This window comes from Mus caroli, chromosome 12 (assembly GCF_900094665.2).
Source record: "Mus caroli chromosome 12, CAROLI_EIJ_v1.1, whole genome shotgun sequence".
NCBI lineage: Eukaryota > Metazoa > Chordata > Mammalia > Rodentia > Muridae > Mus > Mus caroli.
The window spans coordinates 80,838,071-80,865,272 of NC_034581.1; the positions used below are offsets into that span (position 1 = coordinate 80,838,071).

A 27,202-nucleotide genomic window follows, 5' to 3' on the forward strand; every position below is an offset into this window, starting at 1 on the left:
CACACCACCCACCCTTTCCACGCACCATCCCGCCAAAGAACTTGGGAGACAGCTTTAAGATAAAGGCTGTGTGTGGACCACCTCTGGTTAGGTGAAGTTTCGAACCCTCCACCTCCGCTTCGGAGACTACCTCCACTTGCCCGGGCCAGCGCGAGGAGGCAACTTAGCAGCCAGGCTGCTGTGTTAATAGCAGGGCTGTCCTGCCCCCTACCTCACCCCAGAAACAGTGACCCTTTCTCTTCAGGGATTTCCCCGCTGCGAAGAGTTCTTTTTAGATACCTGCAGAATTTAAACAGAGGTTTTAGGAGGTGTTGAGGGAAAGGAAAGCGGTCTTTAATTATAATGGATTCTGATTTCCATCAGCTTGAAAGGTGGCTTTTCAATTCTCTTTCAAGGTTATGCTGCTTCTGGAGTTGCCGGGTGGGAGTAGGGGTTCTTTGCTTGGGGAAGGTCAGACTCCTCCCCAAGGGAGTATGAGAACCTCGGGAACCCCAGAGAGAAGAGGAGATTTAGGGGTGTGGACCGGAATGCTTGTTGGACATTTCCTCACATAAAATTACCAAGTACGTCAAATATTGGATATTTAAATTATTTAGGCTCCCTTTCTCCGGAGGTGACTTCTTCCCTTGAGCCTGAAATATCTCTGTGTTTGTCCCTAGCTCAAGTCATCATCGATCAATATGAGACTGTGTGTGCAAGCAGGGGCCAGAATGTATGCATGAATAGTATTGAGCAGACCCTCAGAAGGCCTGATTACAGTTTGGGGAGAATTACAGTTTGGGGAGTCTCCTTAAGAGGCGACTCCCAGGGAGGCAACAAACAGGACGATGGAGCCAAGGTCTTAGAGGTGTAAGGCAAAAATCATTTATAGAGTAGCCTGGCAGTGGTGTGGATTCTCTCCCCTTTCTGGCTCTTTTCTTTTCTTTCTTTCTTCCTTTTTTTCTTCTTCTTCTTCAAAATAATAATAACAATAAACAATAGCTTCTCCATCCATGAGCCATACCAAAAGTCAAAAGTGTGCTTGCTTAAAAAGAAAAAGCAAGCAAACAAACAAACAACCCCAAACCCAGGACCTTCCGAGCTGCAGCTCCAAGCTATAACCAGTAGTTCATTTGCAGGTGTTTGCTGAAGCTGTGGTTTGCATTTGCCTTGGTACAGAGGTGCCGGGGCATAAATGTGAGCATGGTGAGGACAGAGGCTGGTATGTGGAGGAAGCAGGCAGCTTTGGAGCCTCCTCTAGCAAAGTAACAAAACCGGGGAGAAGGGGAAGTGTGTGTGTGTGTGGGGGGGGGGGGTGCTGCACACTCTGGTGTGTTGGAAGGATGGTGGCATGCATTTATTACAGGCTATGTTTCTCAGGGAACCCGTGATGGGGTGGTGTGTGTGTGTGTGGTGGTGGTGGTGGGGACATCATGTGCTCTGTATAGATGGTTTTTACCCTGTGTGGATTCATTGACATTCTCAGACTTTAGAAAGCCCAAGGGCACAGGGAGTATGAGTTGTGGGTGGGGGTGCTGCTCTCCTGTCCCCTCCTAAGACAGAGAACATTTGTCACATTCTCTGTGTCATCCTCACCGTCCCAAGTGAGAAATGAACATGCACGTGTGTACCTTCCTGCCTTCCTGCCCTTCCTTTTCATTTTCCCATAGTCCGTCCCAGAGGTGACTGCCTCTCCTTTCCAAATCAGTGTTTTATGTACACAGGCAGGCTGGGTGTCCTCTCCTGTGAGTTGCCTGTGTAGGAATGACTCAATGAGGCACTGACTGGAGACCGGAGGCACAGAACCCCGATGTGTGCATCTGGGGGTGGGGTGGGGTGGGGGTACAGTTGCCACCTTCTGAGGAGGAGGACCATTGCACTCCGATGTTGTTAAGGAAACAAAGAACAAACTGTCCTGAAGGTAAAATATGTGGGTTCACACGTAGGAAAAATGCCACATGGTAATTCAAAATCAGTGACCTGGAGAAAAACAAAGGGGGGAATTAATTTTTAATGGTACATTTGAAAATAAATCAGAGAGAAGGCATTAGTCGTGGTTTTCCAGGGGAGGGGGCTCCAGAAAGGAACTCTTTCTGTGTCTGCACTCCTCTGGAGGTGTCCAGAGGGGTTAGAGGATAGTGGTATAGCTAGCCAGAGTTGGTCAGCCCTGAGGAAATAAATAGAAAAAACATTAGGTCAGTGTCACAGGGCCCTAGTCAGGACTGAGGCCCTTCCGGGTCGGTGACAGCTCTAATCTCCTTGGAAATTTCCTCTTGGGGTAGATTATTTTACCAATTCCTCCTCTCATCTTAGAAACAATTTTCTATTCTGCCAATAATTATAATTGTGTGTGTGTGTGTGTGTGTGTGTGTGTGTAAGAGATTTTCTTTTATAAGAGCATGCATGAGAGAAAAACTTGATCCCCCAAACAGGAACCTTTTCATTCTATTGATTTGGAGTGATCAATAAATATCCCATTTAGTCGAGAAAAGGGACAGAGGAGACTTTCGGGACAGTGTATGTAGGAGGGGGTGGAAGCTGTGACAGTGTGTTAATGTCACCCTCAGCCTTCTCGGAGGGCCCTGTCCTCAACCAAGCTCTCACATGCTTGGGCCTCAAGTTCCTGTAGCCGGACGTTTTGTCAGATGGCTTTTGAGGAGAACCTAAAGTCATTGAAAAGTTTCTCTTTTTCCTTGGTCCTCTGCAAAATGTCTTGCTTCTCTGGAGCAGGGTTCTCTATCATTTCCAGGCTGTGGTAGTACCTGAGAGGGTAACTGGGGAAGACCTGGGAGCAGGCAGGCTGCAGAAGGAGAGTGTCAGGCCAACAGCACACGGACCAGGCACAGGGTGCTATTGGCCTGGCTCCCTAGAACTTAGCTGTAAGAACTTGTCATCTCAAGATGATTAAGCCACGGTCCAAATTTTAAAGGAAAGAATGGTAGATCTTTAGGCCATGACCTACCTTTTCAAATAAACCCAGACCCGTACCCTGAATGGCCTTGACTCTGATGCCCTCCCTCACCTGCTAGCTTTCCTGAGGTCTGCCCATCTCTCTCAGCAGGAGACCCTCAAACTGCTCCTCCCACATACATAGAAGCTCTGCCCAGCATTAACGAGCCCTGCTGATGGGCTTGGATTCCGATGACTCTGAACTCAATGTTATTGCAATGTTCCAGCTTGGCTGGAATGTTTAGCTCCTAGTGTCCCTTCTCTGTAACTCCCCAGGAGTGCCTGGGCAGGCATGGGCAGTGGGTGCAGGGTCTGTAGATTGCTCCCTGGAAGCCATAGGGTAGAGTGGAGGAGGATGGGCTGCAGCCAAACCAGTCAGTCAGCTTGGAAGCATCCTGAACATTCTGCTGTGTGCCCTTGAGATGCCTGCTGCTTCCAGCTCTGAAGGGGAGTGTGTGTGTGTGTGTGTGTGTGTGTGTGTGTGTGTGTGTGTGTGTGTNTGTGTGTGTGTGTGTGTGTGTGTGTGTGTGTGTGTGTGTGTGTTATACATCCGTGACCCCTTAAAGAACCTTCTTTAAGCCTGCTGAGTTTCCCACCTCTGTCCAACACACTCATAGCTCTATGGAATGCTTACATAGAGGACCATTCCTCAGAGGTAGGGCCACAGGCTTCAGCTGGCCCTAGTGTCTCCTGGTGGAACCAGAGTGGCCTGGGGCCGGGTTACATCTGGTTGCCCCATTGGCCCAATGTGGTCGGGTCCCTGTGCAGGGAGGCTGTGGTGCTTATAATTGCAAATGTAATTAGCAGACCAGCCATGGGGGACTGGGATGCTCAACTTCTCTGCACATCTCAGTGACCCCTGTGATAGCTAGCCTGGCAGATTAACCCTCGAAGGACCAGCCTGTCTCTTGCCACCAGTGGGGCCCACTGATCTTTCGCTGACCACAGCAGAGCTGTGCTGAGACCAGACCCCTTCCTCTGGAGGGGCTCTCCCGGCAATGAGTGGGAGAGGTTGGTACTTGGAGATTTTTCTTCCCTTGGACACTGTGTTAGTGACCCTCAATTCTTGTCTGCTGGGACATTTCCTTCCCCGTTTTCCTGGTCACACCGTGACACGGTGCTGGGAGCCTTTGGCTGCATATTAGTTGGTTCTGTGACCCTGGGAGTCACAGTACTGGAGAAAGCAGAGCTCTGGAAAGAACTCCTGATGACTGCTGCCCGGAGCACTTGGGGCTCAGGGGCAGGGGCTTGTATTCACCCATCTCATCAGTCTCCGCCACAATCAGCTTGCAGGAAGTGATTGCTTCCCCCTAGCGTGAGCTCTTCATGAGTGTGTGCTCTGCAAGGCAGCCCGGCTTCTGCTGTTCTGCTCTGAGATTTGTAGAGAGCTGGTCATTGAGTTCAACCGGTCTTCTCCCTGCCCCACCCCCAAGAGCGCCTTTCCTTCCCCCCCCCCCCTTTCTGCCTTGGTCAAGATTAATATCAGAGAGGATCTTAAGGAGATTTTAATTTACAAGAACTTGGGTAAAGAAGTGTCAAGCCTTTGGGTGATCCTATCAGGAGCTGCATGCAGCCCTGGGTCACTATGCTCTGGAGAGCTGTGTGTGCCCATGTTTACAAGCATGCACTATAGGCATCGCCCCCTTTAAAAGGAATGACAGTGTAAAAAAAAAAAAAAAAAAAAAAGCTGCCTGCCTGTCCCTTGCCTAAGCTGAGATCAGGTCTGGCGACATTCCAGTAAAAACTCTCACCTTGACATCCAGAGTATGGAAGGGACCACAGAGGGACCCACTGGCTGGTGTTCCTGTGGTACAAAAGATTCTGGCTTTTCTCAGAGGCCTCTTTCCTATCTTACCCTGAGCTGGACTGGGGCAGACTAGAGAGTGAAGGCAGACCTGCCCCTCTAACAGATGGCTACATTCCGAGGAACACTTGAAGACGTGGGCCATTCTACTGCAGGCCTCCATGTCCTCTGCTCTCCCTGGATAGTTATGTCACCAAAACCTGAAATTTAAAGGGTAGGATGGCTTCTTAAATGGAGGAAAATAAACTGTAGTTCATCTGTCCTTTCTGTATGGGATTTGATAAGATAAGGTAGGGGGAATGAATGGTCAGCTGAACAGCTTACAATTAGGATCATCTCAGTGTAAATTAAAATTATGTAAATCTAAAGTTTGTTTTTCAGAAGGTGAATATATGTGTGTGAGAGTGCGTAAGCACTCTTCATTTTGTTGTGTTTTAAAACCTGTATAGATTTTGATCTTAAAAAACAAATTTCCCTTTTTTGTTCATTAAGGCCCCCCCCCCAAAAAAACTGACTGTTCCATCTTACATTCAGCTTTGTCCAGAGTGGGGTCTTTTCTATTCCCGGCTTTCATTCAGCATTGCCGGCCAGGATGGAGCCATTTCTGGGAATGGGCTTCTAGAATATGTTATTTTATTCTTCAATATCATCTTATTCAGGGGCCAAAGGGGAGGAGTTGCGCGAACTCTAACGAGGTTTTGTTTTTATCATCCGGCTTCAAATGAGATAAAAAATTTTTTGTTTAACAGTTTAGCATGGTCCTCTTTAGACCATTACAGAAACAGCTGGCTGGCAGCTGGTAACCGGCATTTTACTAAAACATGGCATTTTAAACAGAGCAAAGGTGACACTCCAAAGTCACACCGAGCACTGCCATTCCAGAGCTTCATATCTGTAACATAAAGTATTCCTTACATGTGGCACTTTAATTTTCAATTGCTCAAATTAAATGGAGTTCATGTATTAGTTTTTAAAATTATTGATTCTTTTGCTAATTCACTTTGGGTTTCTGGTTTGAGATTTTTTTTTTTTTTTTTTTTTTTTACCTGACTGTGTAGATACCTGAAACTGGGCATAGCGGTGCATGCCTGCAATCCCAACCCTTGTGATGACAGGAGAATCAGGGGTTCAAGGGCATCCTCAGCTGCATATAGAGTTGGAGGCTAGCCTGGGCTACAGGAGATCTACATTAAATGAGGAAGACTATGATCTATGTTAAAAGGAGAAAGGATAAGACAGGGGAAGAACGACCTGGAAATGTGGTTTTGAACATCACCAGTTTTTCCCTATGCTCTTGGGTCTGGAAGGATGGAGAACAAGGTCACACAGTCCTAAGGACACATTCTGGGGAGAAATGGGGTAAAGGGGGATGTCCTGGGTTACCTTTTGCTCATGTCTTACAACTCAGTCTCATCTTCTGTCTTCATTCATTATCCCTCGCCGTTTCCATCCCAACCTGGTACAGCATGCCCTCATCTGCTATCCTGTTTCGATTTCACTTTTTGGAGGGAGACTGTAGGTACGTGGGCTTGACTGTGTACACATGTCTCCCTGCAAACCACGTTTGAGCTGTCCTGGGGTGGAGCCCGTAAAGTCTGATACAAAGTATCATCGGCCATTCCCTTAAAGTCTGATACAAAGTATCAATGGCCATTCCCGTAAAGTCTGATACAAAGTATCAGAGTATCAGGCTATTCCACTTGACTCACTCAACGATCTCTTTATCCACTGTTGCCCACCTGCTCATCTGTTTTGGTAAAAACAGCAAGAACAGTGAAGAAAGACCCAGTCTTCATATTTCATTCAAGCTGGCTGTGTCTGTTACCTGGGAAACCAGTGATGGAGTATGAATGGAGGTAGCAGGAAACGGGGAAACTCTTCAGAGTCAGTTTTCAAATCTTTCCCCCCACTCCCACTGCCTGGTCCTGGCTGCCCTCGTGTGAGGTTCCTGCTGAAGCAGAGTAAGCAAGCTTGTATGTCTGCATGTTTCTGCTTCCCTGATAGATCTGCAGAGAACATCGTTAGTGATAAACCAGACCTGTGGCATGCATGAAACAATATTTAGGCGTCTCCTTTCAGGCTGACTCTTTGTCAGCCATCTCCTGGGTCTATTGACACCGCCGTCTACCTAAACAGTCAAGTTAACAAGCACTGTCAGAAAGAACACCGCTTTTCACAGAAATAATAGCAAGAAGATGGTGGTGGTAATGATTATAAGAATTGTAATAACAGCTTTTACCTTTCAGTCCCCCAGAGTGCCAAGCAATTCACATGATCTGCGTTCTCACAGTATCTGGTTAACGGCGGCCACATTTTGCCTCGGAGCATAAATATATTTGTGGGAATGTAAAATACGCAAAGGCCTCAGGCTTGCATATTTGAATTCATCCAGGAGCAAAACCAGCCCAGTATCTGGATATGAGCAGGCAGGTGGCAGAGAATCTGGTTGGTATTAACCACATGCGCCCAACTCCAGAGAAATGCCTCTCTTTAAGGATGCCAGTTCAATGGCCCCACTACATCAGCAGCCTCTGTGCCGTTCCAATGTCCCCTATTGCCATCGGGTGGCTCTTCTGGCTGGGTTCTCACATGTTTGCAGGTTGGGGGCCTTTGAAGGACAAGGGGGCAGGGCTTTGACGTGGACGGGGAGCATCTTCAAGAGTGGCATGAAGTGAGCAAAGTCACCTCCCTAGCCTTGGTTGGTCACCTTCCTGGCCATTCCATTTCTGCTAGGCTCTTGTCCCAGCTTGCAGGGTGGGGACCTCTCTAAGAGCCTCTGAGTTGCTCCTGCATCCCACAACACCACAGTTGTGTTCTCTTTCGTTTGCTTGTGTCCTTGCTTGTGCGTGCATTTTATGGAATGTAAGACACAGCTCTGTCTCCCCCTAATACGTCAGGGGCCCTGATGTCTGCATTCCTTTGAACAACTTAGTTATCACTATCACTCAGCTTCTTACCCTCCCCCCAAGGAAAATAAAATCGAAGCTTAGGATTATGAGTTGATTAGTAAGCGATTTAGCAAACAAGCCAGTCCCCTCTGGAAAGGCAAGCGGGGGGAGCTGTACAGTACAGGTTCAAATCTGATTTTCATTCAATCAGTGAGAAATTTTATAGCTGCAATTCCCTTGTTGGATTCAGAGGATTTGTTTGTTTTGTTTTTAACAGTGAATAATAACAACCGATCCGTTTTGTGGAATTTAAGACCGATTAGGAGAAAGTTTTTTTTTTAATTTTTTTTAATTTTTAAATTTTTATTCTTTTCTTCCAAAGAACATTTGGAATCTGTGTGTCATTGTCACTGAGAGTTCAGGGATGGCCTGAGCATGCCTGCCTGCCGTTGTAGCAAATGAGCTAGCTGTTCATTGTAGAGAGTCATAATAGTATCTTAAGCGTGTGTAAGGTCAACTTACTATTGGCTGTCGGGGCATCCCTTCTGTGTGTGCCACATCCTATACTGATTCCAGAGGCAACTGGTTGAAATGAAGACATTTTCCTCTATCATCAGCACACAACCAAATAGCCACGGCTGTGTCACTGCCTGCTTACTAATTACGCAGGATCTTTCTGGTTTCTTTCCTCTCTTCCCCAAGAAGTAACTAACTGGAAATGTGCATGCCTTTGGAAGAGTCGTGGAAATAAGATTCATGGATTTATAGGGTTGCATATGTTGGTTTTTATTTGTTTTGAGACAGAGTCTGACTAGTGAGCCTGCTAGGTAGACAGTTTGTCCTCCAACTCAAGGAAATCCACCTGCCTCTGCCACCAGCGTACTAAAGCTAAAGGCATGTGCCACCACACCCAGAGTCACAGATTTTTGCAGAAACTTTATTCTCTCCTTCTTTCCACAGATAATATCTTTAAGTTGCTGTGGTGAACAAACCAAATCATTGACAAGGGCCAGGCACTTAGCAGGCGTGCAGTAGGCGTGCCTCAAATGTTTCGTGTCAATGAAAGTGGGGTGCCTAAACTGGACTTAGCTTAATGTGGTCACTGTGGCTGGGATTTCTGTATGTGTGACACAGGGGATTAGAGAAGGGATTAGCGGGGGTGGAGGAGTGATGAATAGGACATTTTCCTCTGAATGAGTGTGTTTATTCTCAGCCTCTGGAGTGGAGTGCTTGATGAAATAGAGGCTGCCACACAGTTAAATGTAATTTTGATTTGGATAATTTGATTTAGTTTAGATAAATAATGATTTTTTTTAGTGTAAATCTCATGCAATATTTGCTAAATCTTAAATTTGTCTGATTAAGTAATGCGCTATCATATTTTCCTTACCATGATTGTTATGGTGGTTGCTGCTTTTGGCAAAACACCAAAGAGTGGTTATATGTTTAGGGTTTGGGGAAAGAGCAGGGGGTGGTGCGGGGAGGAGTTCCTTTTTTTTTTTTTTTAATACAATTATCTTTTTTCTTTTCAACTTATTTATTTGTTGAATTTATTTTTGGCGTTTTCTGACAGAGGCTTTCTCACGTAGGCCAGGTTGGTCTGGAACTCACTGTGTAGCCTGTGAACTCCTCGCCCTCCTGCTCCATCTCCCAAGGGCTTGGATCGCAGGCTTGCAGTATTATGCTCCCGGCTAATTATTTCTAATTACATTTTGATTCATTTATTTTATGTTTCTGTATGCATGTATACGTAGGGGCACGTGTGTGCCATGTGAAGGCAACATGTGAGAGTTGGTTCTCCCCCTCTGCCACGTGTGTGTCTCCCGGGATCAAACTCTGGTCCGTGGGTCTGGCAACAGGTGCCCTTACCCGCTGAGCCATCTTTCTGGCCCCTCAAAGTATTAAGTGACCATCTCCCGCATCTTGCCTATATTAATCGTTTAGATTGGTCATAGCCTCGGAGGTTAGCGGGTGTACGTGAGTTCGGCTCTCCCAGTGTGTCAGTGGAATCTTACTTGTGTAAGCAAGTCCTTGGGGTACATAGCAGCCACAGCTGTTGAGTTTTGCTTTAGAGAGAAGCAGAGGAAAAACTCTTTGGGGGACCTGTATTTCCTTGGTGTTTTGCCCTCCACCCCACCCTCAGACATTGTTGGACAGCATTGTTGGACAACTGCTACAAGAACCAATTCTCAAGCAATGAGAAGGACCCTTGCTCGATCTAAATGGCCAAGAATGATACTATCCCGTCTTCCTATGGAGAACACGGGTAAGACGCTGTGGAAAATCCACTCGCATCAGTGTCGTCATTTTGGAAGCAGAGGGGACTAGGGATCAAATCTGGACAGGGTCATCTGGGAGGAAGTTCAGATAAACTAGGACCCCGCTAGTAGCAGAATACCAGCGAACCCCAGCTGCTACTCACTCGCCTCCCAGAGCTAGTAAGTACCATTGTCTCACCTAAGGTCTCCTAGCTGCCTGGATACCCAGAATAAAAGGGCTCTAGAGCCCCCTACAGGCTCTCTCCGACTCTGCAGCCTATGGACACCAGTCCTACAGCTGGGCCTTTCTAGAGCAGAAAGGAGAGGCACGGGACAGCTCAGGGAAGCCAGGATCGCAGCTCAGCCCTAGTGTTATCCTTCTGAGCAGTGGTGCAGCTGAGCAGTGGTGTAGCACTGCAGCCGCCTCCAGCTGTGAAGTGTCTTCCCCTAGCACGCGCGCATGTGTGCGCACGCACCCCCCCCCCTCCACCCCCCCCCCCCCCCCCCCCCCCCCCCCCCCCCCCCCCCCCCCCCCCCCCCCCCCCCCCCCCCCCCCCCCCCCCCCCCCCACAGCAGGACAGGACACACTCACTGCCTCTGCGGCTTGCCTGACCTTCAGACAGCCTGGCAAGTGTTCCAGCCCCACTTATTCTGAGGAATGCCCTCTGGCTGCTGAATATGCAGAAGCATCGCTGCCAGGTGCGGAGCCCGATGGTGATGCTCAGATCCATGGATGATCTTAATAATAATAATAATAATAGTAACAGTCACAACAACTGACCTTGATCGGGTGCTTCCTATGTGACACATGTTCCTCGGAGATATTTTACATATTCACTCATTGCTTCCTCACAACAGCCCTGGGGAATCTCACTTCACAGCTGGATAAACGGAGGCGTGGGAATACTAAGTCACAGAGCCCTTCCTTGCCTGCTGCCCTTTCGCAAGCATCATAAGGGCATTCCAGATAAAACCCTCTCTTGTGGCCTGCCTTTCTCCCTTCCCATGCCTCCCATCAGCTCTGCCTCACTCCTTTTCCATCAGCACCCAAGTCTGTGTGTGATGCTGGAGCCTGCCTTGAATCTCGTTTATGCCTGTCAGCAGTGCACAGCCCCAGTGGCAGCAACTTCGACATCCTCCGTGGATCTTCCCTCGCTCCGCCCAGTAACCCAGGGATTCCCAGCAAGACAGTCAGTATCTTCAGTTCTTTTCCCTCTCTTCTTTATCTAAGGTCTACTGATACCTGAAAACTTATACAAACACTCACTTGAGATCTGTTCCTCCCCAGAAGGCCTTTTCCTGTCCCTGAGAGCATCTATGGATTCTGTGAAACCCCGCCCAAGTATACTCCTCTCTGTGAAGCCATCTCTTACACTCCCTATAAGACTGGATTTCTCTCCTTGAGGCTGCCCGAAGGCCCTGGCCACAATCCTGGCATAGAGCAAGTGCTTACTAATTGCTGTTTGAGTATGATAGAGAGGAAAGAAATGAGGAAACCGGAGCCTTGGGACACAAAAGGGAGTCTAGACTCCTTAGTGATGACCAGGACTCTCTGTGGCTCCATACCAGTGCCGTCTAGCACAAGGGCAGGTAGCTGGGAGTGTGCACACTCTTCTGAGAAGCAGCTAATTCTGTGGCTGAGAAGAAACCTGGCTCTAGGTGTCCAGGCCCCAGGAGACTCCATTGTTAATTTTTCAGTTTTCTTTAAGCTAATCATTAAACACAATCACTATTGAGCATATAAATGTGTAATTCAACACATTATAGTAAAACCAAAGATCATAATACAAAAAGTTCAGCATTTCCTGAGGCTGTGGGACACTTTGCTTTTAATGTTTGAAGCAGGTAGCCATCTCTGAGCTTGTTGAGGGGCATGCTGTACCGTACAATGGCAATTTGTGGTCCATCCCCCTCAGCCTCTCAAAATTGTCACACTGATCGCTTAAAATAGGACACCACAGAAACTCGAAAATACTATCGGTCAGTCATTGCCTCCTCTGACTCCTGAATGTGTTCAGCGTCGGCCACCAACACACTGTCTGGCTTCTCTTGCATCCTGCTCTGTGACTCTGGATAAATGACGTGACCTCTCTGTGCCTCAGATTCCTTATCTGCAGTGAGCCTTTTCGTGGCGCTGGCACAACTAAAAAAACATGGTAAACATCAGGAGCTTAAGCAGAGACTGGTACACAGTAAGTGCTCAATAAGCGTTGACTCATCGTACTTATGCTCCTCCCTGTCCTGAAACGTGTCCAAATCCCACCACCATGGAAGACTTCCCAGATAGAGGAATGTGCTCTGTGTGTCTGGATTCCAAGGCTCATTGCTTTTCCCTCCTGCTCCCCTGCCCATGGCGTTGAACCTGAGTAGCTCAGAGCAGGAAACAGAAAAGACTGAGTGTCCCAGAGGAACAGCCCTGTAGACTAGAGGATTGTGCCCCAGGGCCTGTGAGGCTTTGAGGTCAGGGCTGCAACAGACTGGGGAGCTGGTGTGGAGGCACAGATGAGGTCGGGGCAGAGTGGGGTGGGTGTGGAGCTTAGTCAATATACATGAGCAGGGAAGGTTGGCACACTGAAGCACTGAGAAAAGACTCCTGTCCTCCCTGTGAGTGTAAGACATGGAAGCTGTACCCCAGCAGACAGCGACTCACTCCCCTGGTACTGGGAACGGAAGCCGCGGTCCAGAGGATTCCACGGGGAGCATGCGCAGTGAATGCCCTGGCTTGACTGTATGGACTGTGCTGTTGTTTCTTGGGATATCTAGTGAGAAGCTGAAAGACCAAGTCAGTCCCTGGGCTGCAGCGACTCAGGCAGCAAGAGGCTGAGTGGGCAAAGGCGCTCTGGCTCTTAGTCACCTGGCTCAGCTCTGGCCCTAAAGAGCAGTTTGCTCTCAAGTTAGCGGACATTGCTATGTCACACCAAGACAGGCCCTACCCAACCCCAGCCCAGCCTTATTTCCAATAAAAAGCTAACTGTGAGCCTAGGGACTGACTCCCAGGAAGGGTTACAGCTGCCTCTGCACAGGCCTGAAGGTACGACTCACTGATTGTTGTGGTCCCGTTTTGGTTTTTAACTCTGGACTCATAGATCAACGCCCCTGGAAGTGTCTAGAATGGGCAGCCTTGAAAAGTCTATCCTGGACTTGCTACTTCTCGTGAGATTCTGGTCTTTCCCTGAGCAACTCTGGGGCCTGCCTGGGTTGGAATTATCTGTGGATTGGAGGAGCCTCCAATAAGTGTGATAGATCTGAGAACGTTTTGTTAGGCTGGGCTGCTCCAGTGTCTACCATATAGCTGTACAGGTTGCTCACGGACCACGAAGGCCTGTTTGAGAGGATTGGTGACATCCAAGGCTTGATTTTTCCTTAGTCTTGAGGCACGTATAGCAGGGAGAAGAAGGGAGTGAGTGTCTGAGAACTGAGGGTGTAAAGAGGCTGAGGAACCTGGGCCTATTCATTCGATGAGAGCAGCCCCATCACTAAGTCACCCGGACTTGTTCTTACTGCTGAGAATCCAGTGGTCAGGGATAAGAACCATGCTGACACCCTGAGTTGACCATTCCCTGGCTGACAGGGGGCTGGGGCTGGCGGTGGGGGTGGGGAAGAATGTTCTGGAGCAATACTGGGCTCCTCAGGCTCTGAGGTCTTAGTGAGCAGGTTTGGGAGTGTGCAGGCACTCCAGAGGATGTCGGGGGAGAACCTCTGTGCGCAGTACAATTTGCTCTTAGGTTCTGACAGTGACTCTAAGTGGGAAACCTTGCCCTGCTTTACAGAGTACAGAGGAGGAAGGGCCTGCCTAGGTAACCCAGGGGTCCACTGGAATCAGGCCCAAAACAAAGCCATTTCCTGCAATAACTCTGATGCCAACACACCTGGGAAGCACCGTGTCTGGCACGGCTCATGGTGGTCCAGAATGGACCAGTCCCCACATGCTCCCTTCCTGCTTGTGAATAAACAGCTTAGAAAGATGCTCTAGAGCCCCTGAGAAGGCCTGTGGCTGTTCAGAAGATCTGAGCATCTGAAAGTGACCCAGTCCACGGTGGCCCCTTGCCGGGAAGGAAGGAAGAAGCCCCTGTCACCTCATCCTATAGGGACAAGAAGAGTGCCTATCATAGTGTCTATCATTAGTGCCGTGGAAGGCCTCTGTGAAGACATATGGCCACTGCTCTATTACATAGACACACTATGCAAGCCATCTTTATTACAGTGAAAATATTAGCTGGGTGTGGTGATGCATGCCTTTAATCACAGCATTCAGGAGGCAGAGGCAGGCAGATCTCTGAGTTCAAGGCCAGCCTGCTTTGCAGAGCAAGTTCCAGGACAACCAGGGCTATACAGGGAACTCTGGAAAACAAAAAAAAGAAAAAGAAAGAAAGAAAAGAAAAAAATAATTAAAGCATTCAAAGCAGTTCTATCTAACAGGGCCCTCAGGAGGTAGTAACAGATCTTTGCCCCTATGGGGAACTGAATCTCCAGAGCCTTCATGTGTCCCAGACACTTGCAAGACTTGGACACCCTAGCAAGCTCTGCCACCCAACCAGACAAGAGAGAATACTTCAGATCCTGCGCCTCTGCTTTCCTAGTCCTGGGCACATGGACCAGCCTGAGATTATGCCTGTGACAGGTGGGCCTTCTTCCAGACAGAGTGGGAAGCAGGGGGGCCTACTTGGCAGCCATTCAGGGATCTCAGGGGATCCAGGGTAAACCCTCAGAACAGAGGAGCCTGCCTGTGTGGCCACTTGCAGCAAGCACGAGGACTGCCACTTATCTCTGTCATCATCACCAGAAGGGAACCTTGCAAAAAAGATCTGTGGGGCAGAGTGGTGTACATGGCAGGCATAGAAAGATTGTGAGACGGGGAAAGCCCAGAACAGGAGCAAATGTGGCTGTGTTCTCTGGCTACCTCACTGTGGCCCAGTGCTCGGTGCAGAGACACTGATGCTGCCCTACTACGTTCCTGCTGACTCCTGCTAGACTGTATCCCAGCTATTACAGCTGTGTCCATGCTCACACCCTCACTTGGCCATCCTTATTCAGAGGTGGCCTCTGGGACCATGTGTCTAAGATCTCTGACTGAGAAGGAAGGTTGTAGAGGAGGAGGTGGGGAGGGGATTCGTGACCCCAGCAGCTGGGAAATGCCCTCACTGATGGAAAAACAGGTGACCTGGGTGGTTATCATCATTATAATAATAATAATGATGATAAGTTTGAAAAATAATGGAATAATATAAACAGTGAAATCAAAGATCTTTAACCTCTAAAATGCCAGATATGAGCTTTGGAAAGTTCTAGAAGGAGACACACAATATTGTCACTTTGAAGGACTTGTGGGGAATGGGTTTAGGAGTCCTGATACTGATATTTTTTGCTTTTGTCTTTCTTATGATCACACATAAGTGTTCATCAATAAAAGCAATAATTTGTGCTAATGAAGCAAGGTACACAAAAGCCAGAAGGCAGACATTTTTCTCTTGAAAGAAAAGCAAAGTCTCAAAGAACCATAACCCAACATGGAGCCCAAATTCTGGGGCCTGAAGAAGCTCTGGCTGTCCTTGTTCCAGTGTTCTCTCACTCTGCCACCAGATTGACACCTCTGCTTGCCTCCATGACAAAGTTGTGTGTGTGTGTGTGTGTGTGTGTGTGTGTGTGTAGGCTGGATCAAAGGCTCAGGTCTTGGGGTGGGCATTAACAGTGGATGATACAGTGGCTGACTCTGCTGCCTGCTTTGTGAGGGCTGGCCTCCCTGCCAGGCTCTTGCTACGCTGTGTGCCTTACACAGCCTGCCTGGGCCATGGGAGCTGGCAAGGGACAGCAGATCACCTGCCTCAAATGCCATTAATCTTGTGTCTCTGCGGGCCCTTGTCATCCTATGCCAGCCTGCCTGGCACTAACTGTGGTGGAGAAGGACATGACTTGGGCCCTGGGCTTCTCTCCATGGGAGGCCAGGACCCTGGAATATACCATCTGCCTTGTTTGAGTCTTCTGACACCGATTCCCCAGGTCAGGATGCATTAAGGAGAGTCCTGCCTGGTGAAATCTCATTGTTATCCCCTTGGCAAGACCTTATCATTCAAGGTCATGGCTATATAGGCACCCTTAGAGTCGCCTGTGGGTCCCCCCCTACACATACCTCCAAGGAGGCTTCCAGAGGATGACCTGGAGGCTTACTGCAACTAGCTGACCAGCTTGCACACGGAGCTGCAGAGATTCTAGTTTCCTGCTCTGTCTTTCCGTGTCTAGCTTATCCTTTCCCCACAGATTCACCAAGTGCAGACCACAAGCCATCTGGGTACCAGATAGATGGAGTCTGAGCCTGGCCATGAATATCTCAGCAGTAGCCCAGGAACTCTTATCTTCTTTACGCTAAGAAAGCCAATATTAGGTAGGGGCTGGAGACATCTCAGCGGTTAAAAGCATCAGTTGCTCTTCCAGGGACCTGGGTTCAATTCTCAGAACCCACATGGCAGCTCACTAATGTCTGTAATTCAGCTTTGACGCCCTCATAACAGACATACATGCCGTCAAAACCACCAATGTACATAAAATAAATCTTTTTTTTTCTTTTTTTTTTTTTTGGCCAAAGCCATCTGCATGGTGTTCCTGTAATCCTAGCTCCTAGCCCTCAGAACCCAGCACTTGGGAGGTGGAGGCAAGAGATCAGAAGTTCAAAGTCTTCCTCTGCTACATATCAAGTTGGAGGACAGCCTGGACTACATAAGACCCAGTCTCAAAGGAGAAATAAATGAATAAGCGTTCTTGTTTATGCTCTTTACCCTGTAGAACAACCTCTTCCTTTGGGTCGATGTGCACTGTTGAGGGAGCCCCTGGCATGGCCACAAGCAGGCTGAGGAGGTACTGCCTGATATTTGAAATGTGGGCAGTACCTCCTCAGCCTGCTTGTGGCCATTGGAAAGTGGTTCTGTGGTGGGGGTGGGGGGGGGATGGGAGGTAAGCACAGGTGTGTTTTACTCTGCCCAGGCACACTGCAGCGTGCTTAACTCCCTGTTGTGCATGTACATTTTCCTTATCGTGGTGAGGGGTCGGGAGATGGAGTAGTGGCCCCAAAGGCACAGAGCTGGTTTCTATCACAAGCCTGGGGATGGAGAGATGTCTCTGTGGTTAAGAGTGTTTGCTGTGCCAGAGAATCTGAGTTCTGCTCCAAACATTAGTGTATGGCCGTTTACAACTGCCTGCTAAACTCGAGCTTCAAGGGATCTAATGCCCTCCTCTGGCTTCTACACACACACACACACACACACACACACACACACACACACACACACACAGAGAGAGAGAGAGAGAGAGAGAGAGAGAGAGAGAGAGAGAGAGCAAAAATAATAATGCTTTAATTCCTTTTTTTCTTTTTAAGAGATTTATTTATTTTATTTACATGAGTACACTGTTGCTATCTTCAGAAGAGGGCATCTGATCCCATTACAGATGGTTGTGAGCCACCATGTGGTTGCTGGGAATTGAACTCAGGACCTCTGGAAGAGCAGTCAGTGCTCTTAACCGCTGAGCCATCTCTCCAGCCCCCCCCCCCTTTTTAATGTCAAAGCAAGGATATGAACCCAGGTCCACTCTGGTCCACCATGCTGGGTACACCCTCAGATGACGATTCCTGTATCCCTCTCCCACCTGATTTTAATTTTGCTCACTTAAGTAGTGTGGGGTGCACATGCCTCAGCCTTAGTCCACAGGCTGAGGTCAGGGAACAACTTTCAGGACTTCCCACCTTCCACCCTGTGGGTCCTGGGGATGGCGCCCGGTTCATCAGGTTTAGTAACAAGGGCTTCCTCTAACTGAGCCATCTCAACTGCCCCCACCCCCATTAGACAGAGTGTTGTGTATCCCAGGCCCTCCTCAAGCACACCATGTAGCCTAGGTTGACTTTGACTTCTGATCCCTGTGCCTCCAGCTCCCAAGTGTGGGGATTACAGCTGTGTGCCACCAAACCAGGTTTCCAGGGAACAGGTGCGTGCTTTGTGCTTCATGCAGGCCAGGCGAGTGAGTGCCTCCTTTTGTGACATTCCCTCCATGCCCCACCCCGCTAGAGTTCAGAGGCCATCCAGAGAGTGAGAGGTCTCTGTTTTGCTGCTCACAGACTGGACTTGTCACCTTTTCCTAGCGGGGGTCCAGCGAGTGACAGCCTTAGACATCACTTTCCCAGCAGTTGCTGTGGGTGCCAGATAAATTACACATGGGGCCCTTGCAACAAGCCCATAAGACAGAAGCACCTCTGTTCCTTGTTTCAAGATATTGCAGATACAGTGTGGAGAGGTTCTTTGACTGGCCCAGCATGGCTCAGCATTACAAGCACAGAGCAAGACTCAAGCTTGAGTCTGGTTCACTAGCCATTCCTGTGTTCTGTACAGCCAGCCCACTGACCCCCGTTTGCCTCTTTCCAGGCATGCCCAAAGCACAGATGCTGATGCTGTGGAAGGGACTAGTCACCATGGTGGTGCTTAAAGGTACAGGATGGGACAGTTTGTGGGTGGACTGGTTGATACTTTTGTTGCTTTTGTTTTTGAAAGGGAGTCTTGCTTTGTAGCCCAGGCTGGCCCTGAACCCCAGATAGTCCTCCTGCCATCACCTGCCAAGGGTTACAATTACAGGCATGTACTAGTGCATCTTCATTGATTGTTCCTCAATTGGGGGTGAAACCTTTGTTTAAAAAGAGGCTTTGGGTAATGTAAAGAAAGCTCCCTGTGATGGGGTACAAAGCCTCTTTGGAGCTCTGGACTCTTAGAAAGGCCTTCATTCGGAACCTGTGGACTCACTTGGAGAGTGGGTATAGCAACTATGGTTCTCATAGGAGAACCAAGGATACAAAGCATACTGTGGGTAAGGTATGTTAGACCCAGGTCTGGGGCTCTAACAGCCCCTTCCTTCCTCTCACCCCTGTGTTCTCTGTTTCTTACCCTCACTGTGAGCATTGCTCCGACTAATGGTGAATTCTTTCCTGGAGGTGGGGGTAGAGTGGGGTTAATGTGTCCAAGGTCATTTATAAGACACGGCTGGGGGATTAGGTAGGTGCCAAAGCTTAGCAAAGTTTCACGACAAAGAGAGGCTGTGACTCTTTCTCAGAGAATCTGACCCCCAAAGGCAGTTCCCAAAAGAAGCGTCAAGAATATGACCAAAGGCAGCATGGCTGGGAACAGAGATGTCCAAGGTGACCATTTTGAAGGAGACTGCACTCTCCAGGTATATAAATATCACTGGTCACAATGGGTCTCCTGACTTCACAGTCACAGTGGATGCCCTGGACCAGCTGTCCCTGCTTCGTGCTGTAAACTTGGTGGGAGTCCATGTAAGTCTCCGAGGGAACAATTACTTCATGAGTAGCTGTGGCAGCCACTGGTCAGGTTCCATCCAGTTCCATGCAGAATAAGCGATGGCCCAGCAAGATATCTGTAACTTTCTCATCGCACCTGCAAATTGCCAGACAGAACCCACGCTGGTTTGGCCTGGAGGACCAAATGAGCCAGAGCTCACGGAGCTTGCTGAAGGCCGAGGAAGGATGCTTAGCACAGTGGCTTTCCTGCTCGGAGCCCATCAATTAGCCTGCCCTTGACAATTAGCCTGGCAGTGGGACCCCGAGTGGGCAGCTCACCCCACTTTTCTCGTACTAGCATAAGATGGCATTATCCTCTGGAAAACCTTCTAGAAAAGTCATTTGGAGAGGCAGAGACCTAGGAGTTTTGAATAGGAATGTAACAAGCCCAGAGATGACCTCAAAAGCAGGCCTGCAGGTTTGAGAACAGAAGTAGAACATTGAAGGCAAAGAATTTTCCAGAACTCACGTCAGCTGAGATGACCATTGGTCTAGCTTTATTCTGTTGATGTGATGAAATTCTGACCAGAAACAACCTGGGAGGAAGGGATTATTTGGCTTATACTCTCTGGTCTCATCACTATGGGAATTCAGGGTAAGAACTCAAGGTAGGAACCTGGAAGCAGGAGTCATGGAGGGATGCTGCTTGCTGGCTGAACTTCTGGCTCTTTTACATGCTTATGCTGAGACAACTTTCCCTTCCTTCCTTCCTCCCTCCCTCCCTCCCTCCCTCCCTTCCTTCCTTCCTTCCTTTGTTTTTGTTTTGTTTTTTTTGTGACAGGGTTTCTCTGTGTATCCTGGAACTCACTCTGTAGACCAGGGTGGCCTCAGATTCAGAGGTCGACTTGTCTCCGTCTCCAAGTACTAGGAAGATAACTTTCTTATTACAGACAGACCACCTGCCTAGGTATGGCATCACCCTTAGTGGACTGGGCCCTCTGACATCAATTAATATTCAAGACAACCCCGCCCTCAGATGTGCCAACAGGCCAATCTGATGTGGGCAGGTCCCTCATTTAAGGCTTTGCTCTCTGCTCTAGACTATATCAAGTTGGTGACTGAAGCTAAGTAGGGTAAGCACCTTCCTTATTTTGGCAGGTAAATGGCTTTTTTTTTTTCCCATGAAAGATGGCTGTGTGGGCACCTATTCACCTTTAATGTTGTTGCTTGACACAGTGTCATCCCTGTATTAGGGGCAAAGTTGATTGACAGTAGACAGAGAGGGTTATGCCCTAGAGATTGAAAGATGGGGGAATCCTCTCACCCAAACCTAGCAACCAGAAGCTAGGTGAGGCCGTGCAGGGAGCTCAGAATAGAAAGCAAAGATGTGGGAACACACATTTGTGTCTGGTGTTCCTGAAGGTCCACCTATCCTGACAGGGCTCTGGCCTACCTCATGACTGTGACCTGCCTTTCTGTGCTGAGCCTTCAGCTGGTTGGTCAAGGCCCACCAACACTTAGAATGACAGCATGCTTTCATTTGACAATGTCAACTTTAATCTTATCCAGTTAAACCTTCAAAGAAATGTGTAAAACAATGGCTGGACAAATATGTTGACACTCTATAGGCCAGTTGAGTTGACACATAAAATAAAGATATAATTAGTTAAATGCATTTGTGAAATACTATAAACTATATGCCATACCTCTGCCCTTTGCCTTCCAGGCCCTGTTATTATATAAAGGTTTTAAGAAATTCCACGCCAGGCGTGGTGGCGCACACTTTTAATCCCAGCACTCGGGAGGCAGAGGCAGGTGGATTTCTGGGTTCGAGGCCAGCCTGGTCTACAAAGTGATTTCCAGGACAGCCAAGGCTGTACAGAGAAACCCTGTCTCGAAAACAACAACAACAACAAAAACAACAAAAAAGAAAAGAAGAGAAGAGAAGAGAAAAGAAAAGAAAAGAAGAGAAAGGAAAAGAAAAGAAAAGAAAAGAAAAGAAAAGAAAAGAAAAGAAAAGAAAAGAAAAGAAAAGAAAAGAAAAGAAAAGAAAAGAAAAAAAGAAATTCCACAGTGCCAGGCAGTGGTGGCGCACGCCTTTAATCTCAGCACTTGGGAGGCAGAGACAGGCAGATTTCTGAGTTCGAGGCCAAGCTTGGTCTACAAAGTGAGTTCCAGGCCAGTCAGGACTATACAGAGAAATCCTGTCTCAAACAAACAAACAACCAAACAAACAAACAAAACAAAAAAGAAATTCCACAGTAAAACAAACAAACAAAAGCCTTTCTGACTTATTTATGCCAAATAATTTCTTTTTGTCTGTATTTCTTTCTCCTTTTAAAAAAAGATTTATTTATTATTATATCTAAGTACACCATAGCTGTCTTCAGATGCACCAGAAGAGGGCGTCAGATCCCATTTTGGGATGGTTGTGAGCCACCATGTGGTTGCTGGGATTTGAACTCAGGACTTTCAGAAGAGCAGTCAGTGCTCTTAACCGCTGAGCCATCTATCTCTCCAGCCGTTCTTTCTCCTTTTTAAAAATTCTTTTTCTTAAGACAAGGTTTCTCTGTGTAGCCCTAGCTAACCTAGGACTCTCTCTGTAGATCAGGCTGGCCTGAAACTCACAGAAATCTGCCTGCCTCTGCCTCCCAAGTGCTGGGATTAAAGGTATGTGCCACAACTGCCTGGCACTAGTTTATTTATTTGAACATGGTACATTTTGGGGAAAAGAACATATTAAGTACCATCTAGTTGAGTCCAAGGCACACTATACCAGGACTGCTAACTGGCAACTGTGTGTACTCGGTGTTGCTCAGAGCCTCCTCTGTCTGCAACAAATGGCTTTGGCTTCTGGCTTGCTCTCTTCCATGCTTTCTGCTCTGCTGTGCCAACCTACGATCAAGGACATTGTGCAATGGAAGCTCCCAGGTCCCCCTCATGGTCTCCGGACATCTAGAAGTGAAAGGACTCAGAGAGAACTGTTTTAAGAGTTGCTTTTGGTTTTTGAAACAAAGTCTCACCATGTAGTCCAACCTGGACTAGAGCTTTCAGCAGCATCCCAAGCCTGCCTCTGCCTTCCAGCGTCTGAGATCACTGGCTCGGCACTTGCTAGGTATTCACTCAGGCCTGAATGCTCAGCCTGGCGCACACACACAATCATCTTTCCAATTACCCTTTGAGGCCCACGAGAGTATCCTAGTTGACAGATAAACAGACTGAGAGAGGCTGTGGGATTTTGCCACAAGTCAGGCTTTTTAGATCCTGACCTATGTTGAGTTCAGAGCAGTGATCTGGCCACAGCCTTGTCCGGGTGGGTGTCATGGGTAAGGGCAGCTCTTCAGAGTAAGGGAGCTAGCTACCCAGCCATACTGTTTGGGTGACTCAGTTCATCTGAAAGCCCTTGGTCGACAAGCAAGCGCTTTGGTAGCAGAAAGAGTTAGGAGAGAAGGTCAGGGCTGGGGTGAGCCTAGGGCTGTGTACTAACCTGATATTCCCACACCCAGAGGCATTGTCAGAAAAATAGGAACACTGGGCACAGACTGTCCTGAGCTGCCATCTGCCTCGCTGGTGAAAGATCTTGCTGAGTTCTGGTTTCATTAGCTGTGTGAGGGACCAGGACTCTTCGGAGGCAAACATGACAATGGGCAGAAAGACCAGCTAATGAGGGGCAGGAACTTCTGATCTAGTGCTAGGTGTGTCTTGGAGAAGTCTGCCTACTCTCTAGCACCCAGCATGTTCTCTGCTTGTATTCTAAGTTTTCTGATTTGCATGAGAGCATTCCATCAAGAACTATGTGCGTGTGCAGGTGTGCATGGGAATATGTGTGTGTATGAACCATATGTATGTGAGTATGTGAGCCTGTGTGTGTGAGCATTTAGTGTGTAAATGCATGTGCAGCCAAGTTGTGTGTGTAGATGTATACAGGAGTGACTCTGTTATCTGCTTACCAGGGACTGGCCTTGCCACCAAGGTGCCCTTAAATAGTATATCTACATCTATAGTGTGTAGACTATATGTAGATATATCCCTGCCTGCCAGTGAACTTTAAAACTATATTCCAACAGCCTTCTGTCCTTCTGTTCACCATCTGCCATTCTTACGACTGTAAAAACACACAAGTGCTCTAAACGTGCAACCAGGCTCCTATTATCACCACCCGAACAGCAGCCACATCCCCAATATACGAATGAATAACCAGACAGATGTGGTTACAAGGTGATCTTTTGGTCAGTGCCCTAGAGTTTTGTGGACATATGTACTGCTGTCCTTCCACTAGCCCTTCCCAGGACACTGTAGTTTACTGCCTCGGCCCCGACCCCAGCTTCTTCTTCACTCTTCTGCACACCGTGCTCCATCATGCAGTGCCTAGAGAATCATTGTGGCCACAGCTCCTGTCTAGTCTTTTGAGTAGGCTTCATGGTGGTTTGGCTTCTCCCTAAAAGCAACAGAGATCATTCAGAAGGAAGCATTTGAGTTGGCCTGCTGGCTCCTTGGTAAATCCCAATCCTAGAAGTGACTGTAGCCATGAAACAGTTATTTTTGCCAAATGAGGCTCATGCCTATAATCTCAGCACTTGAGTTCAAGGTCAGCTGGGTTATACAGCAAGATCTTGTCTGAGGAGGAGGGCAGTGAAGACTGGGAGTGGAGCTCTGTTCGGAGAGGGCTTGCTTGCCTAGCATTCACGAAGCCCTGGGTTTCATCTGCAGCACCTCACAGCCTGGGTGTGATGACGCACACTTGTAATCGCAGTACTCATAAGTTAGAGAGAGGAGAATTAGAAGTTCAAGGCCACTGTTGGCGATCTAGTGAGTTCAAGGCCAACCTTGGACCCAGCATGAGGGCAGAAGGGAACCTGGGGGTCCTGGAACTGGAGGCCACACCAACAGGGGTGGAAACTCAGGCGGACACACTTCTCCAAAGCAAGCTAAGTGAGGAAGACATTAAGGAGAACTTAAGTTGTCTGGCAGTTGGAGGGGGGAGAGTTTTCAGAGTCGGTAGGGTCAGTCCTGGGGTAGGAGCCAGCGGTGTCTCAAGTCAGTTTTCTCTTGAAGCAGGAATGGGACTCTACCTTGAGCCTGTGAGTCCACAGGCTCAGCAGAAGAGGTACATGGGTCTGGAGAGATGGCGCAGAGGTTAAGAGAGATGTCTCAGGGAGTTTGTACTGCCCCTGAGTTTAATCTGTCCTCTTAGCGCCAGGATTCTTAGCACTCCTGTATGTCTCTAGGCTCATAACTGCCTATAACTCCAGTTCCAGGAGATCCAGTCCCTCTAGCCTCTGCAAGGATCCAACTCGCATGTATACCCTGCTCCACGTAATTAAAATATAAATAAATAAATAAATAAATAAATAAATAAATAAATAATCAATCCAACCTAGTCTACAAAGTGAGTTCCAGGACAGCCAGGGCTATACAGAGAAACCCTGTCTCAAACAAACAAACAAACAAACAACAACAAAATGTAAATGAATGAATGAATGAATGAATGAATGAATAAAAAGAAGTCTCTATAGCAGCAGCACACACTCATGAGTACCTCCTTCAGAGTGAGGGAGGCCTAATGTAGCCAGGATGTCAAATACATAACAGAGTTTAGCTGCCTCTCTGGTCTTTTCCTGTCACTCTGGACATTACGAACCTTCTTATAAGAAATGTTCTTTAAAGGCTGGCCTTGAACTCACCAAGGTAGCAGAAAATGACCTTGAATTCTTGGTCCTTCTTCCTTTACCTCCCTAGTAGTAGAGCTACAGGTATTCAATGCTGACTGACTGACTGATATTGATTGATGATGGATTGATGGATTGATTATTTGAGTTTTATTAGAGTTGCTTACGGAGCATGGGTTAGGGGTGGTTAGGGGTGATCAGCAACAGCATGGAACCTTCCTAGTAACTACACCACTGAACAGAATATCTCTCCCTCCCCGAAACCATTAACTATTAACCTCACCATGGAGGGTGGGGCCTCGTGAGCTCCTCCTTCCAGATTGATTTTTGTTTGTTCTGAGACAGATTTTGGATGCTGACATGGGAATAAATATCCCCTTCTACCTGAGTGCCATTTGTAGCTTAAATTTTCTTAGAAAGAATCTCAGAGGCCAGCGGTGGGAGTGCACATACATAATCCCAGCACCTCGGGAGGCTAAGGCAGCAGAATTGCTGTGAGTTTGGGACCAACCAGAGTTACAACGTGAGACCCTATCTCAAAAAACAAAATAAAGTAAAAGAAAGGAAAAACTTGGTTTGAGACTAACCTCCATGTCAAGTTTCAACTCACCCTGGGGTACTTTAGTTCTTGTTTAAGAAAGAAAAATGAAAAGGAAGAAAGAAAGCCTGGTGTAGTGACCAAGACCAGTATCATAGGACACTTGGAAAACGTAGGAGAATTAGGAGTTCAAGGTCACCTTCAGCTACAAAGCAAGTTTGAAGTTACCCTGGCCTATAGGACACAGACCAAACAAGAAGAAGAAGGAAGCCATTAATGTTCTACAGACAGATAAGCAGTTTAGGAGAGTGGGGCATGACCCTTTGTCACTCCAAGCTGTCAAAAGACTACTCAGTACAAAAGTCGGGTCCTGTTGGGGCAGTAGGGCAGTAGGGTTTCATTTAGGCTGAAACCCTTGCAGTTGATATGGATGGGAACTGTGCTGTTCTGGAAGTGTGGTTTCTAGGAGTGCAAAGGCTCTTCAGGATCCATCTCCTGATAATCTCACCAACAGGCACCTGAAGCGATACAGCTCCTTGAAGCTTCCTTGGCCTGTGTGAGCGGCCTACGGTTCTGTCTGGTCTAGCCACAGCATGGGTGACTGTGGTACAGGACCACAGGCTCCTGGCAGTCTAGTTCTCAGATCAATGCTAACAGCACATGGAGCTGAGGCTCTGTCAGTCACCATCAATGACAGGGCCCATCTTTTCAGTGATGGGGTATCAGGCTTGAGATGTTTACGTCCCCAGAGTGCCTGGGTCCTGGTCACCAGACAGCTTTGAGGAGCCATCAGGAAGTGAGAAGGGATTTAGTGTAACCTATAGTGTAGGGAAAAGGAATAAGATCACTTTGGCTGAGAATGGTTGTTCCAGAACATTCTATTTCCTTACCCTGTTGTCCGTATTCCCAGTTTTCAGTTACACAGCTGCAAGGTCAGGAAAAAAAAAAAAATCAAGTTCTTGTCTGAGGCCACACAGGCAACAAATGACCATCAGGTATAATTGTGAGATCAAAAGATTTAGGGGACAGCAAGCAGTGGAGGTGTACACCGTTAGTCCTAGTATTGGAGGATACCAGACAGTCAAGATGTCCACCTTTAATCCCAGCACTCAGGAGGCAGGGACAGGTGGATCTCTGAGTCTGAGGCCAGCCTGGTCTACAGAGAGAGTTCCAGGACAGCCTGGGCTACACAGAGAAACCCTGTCTCAGAAACCAACGAACCAACCAACAAACAAACAACCAAACAAAAGATTTTGGAGAAAGAACATCCTGATTAACTACTGGGTCCCTTCCTGGGTTTCTGATGGGCAACCATTAAGTGACAAGAGACACTGTGGGAAGAAGTCAGGTTTGGGTGAGGGTAGGGAAGGCTGGGAAGGAAGGAAGAGGAAGGACAAGGGCTGGCAACAGGCTTTGCCTTGATCCAGCATGGCCATTTTATTTCCCCAGACTTCACTCACGCAGACTCTCAGTAAAGATTTCAGCTCAATACCATTAGTGTCTATCTGCAGAGGCCCCTCATAAAACTGATTAGAAAGCGGGCTTTTGCATGTGGGGTGGGGACCGTGGGCCTAATCGCATTTGGGCACGAGATGATATCTAATTCCCTGCATAGAGCAAGCAGACTGGGGGGCCTCCCCTGGAGCCAGGGCCCCCCTAATTTGGTTTGCGAATACATTAGCTAAGCAGGCTGAGGGCACTCCTTAGGGGAGTGGGAACAAAGCACCCCTGGGGCCTGAAGGAGAGGAGTGACCACTGCTCATGAGGGGTGAGCTGTGCCCAACATTGCCCCTGGTGTATTTCTGATGATGAGAGGAGTGGGCGTTCAAAAGACTAAAGCAGCCAT

General features: G+C 48.0%; 1 protein-coding gene across 5 annotated transcripts in view; it reads left to right on the forward strand.

The window, feature by feature from the left end:
- The window catches only part of Esrrb (estrogen related receptor beta), a 159,101-nt gene that overhangs the window by 64,070 nt on the left and 67,829 nt on the right, over positions 1-27,202 (forward strand). For 2 of the 5 annotated variants that reach the window (XM_029484332.1, XM_029484331.1), the window contains exon 2: positions 18,284-18,346. The exons of the other annotated variants lie outside the window; for them this stretch is intronic. The gene's annotated coding sequence lies outside the window, so the exon portion shown is untranslated. The remainder of the gene's footprint in view (positions 1-18,283; positions 18,347-27,202) is intronic. 5 annotated transcript variants of the gene reach the window in all.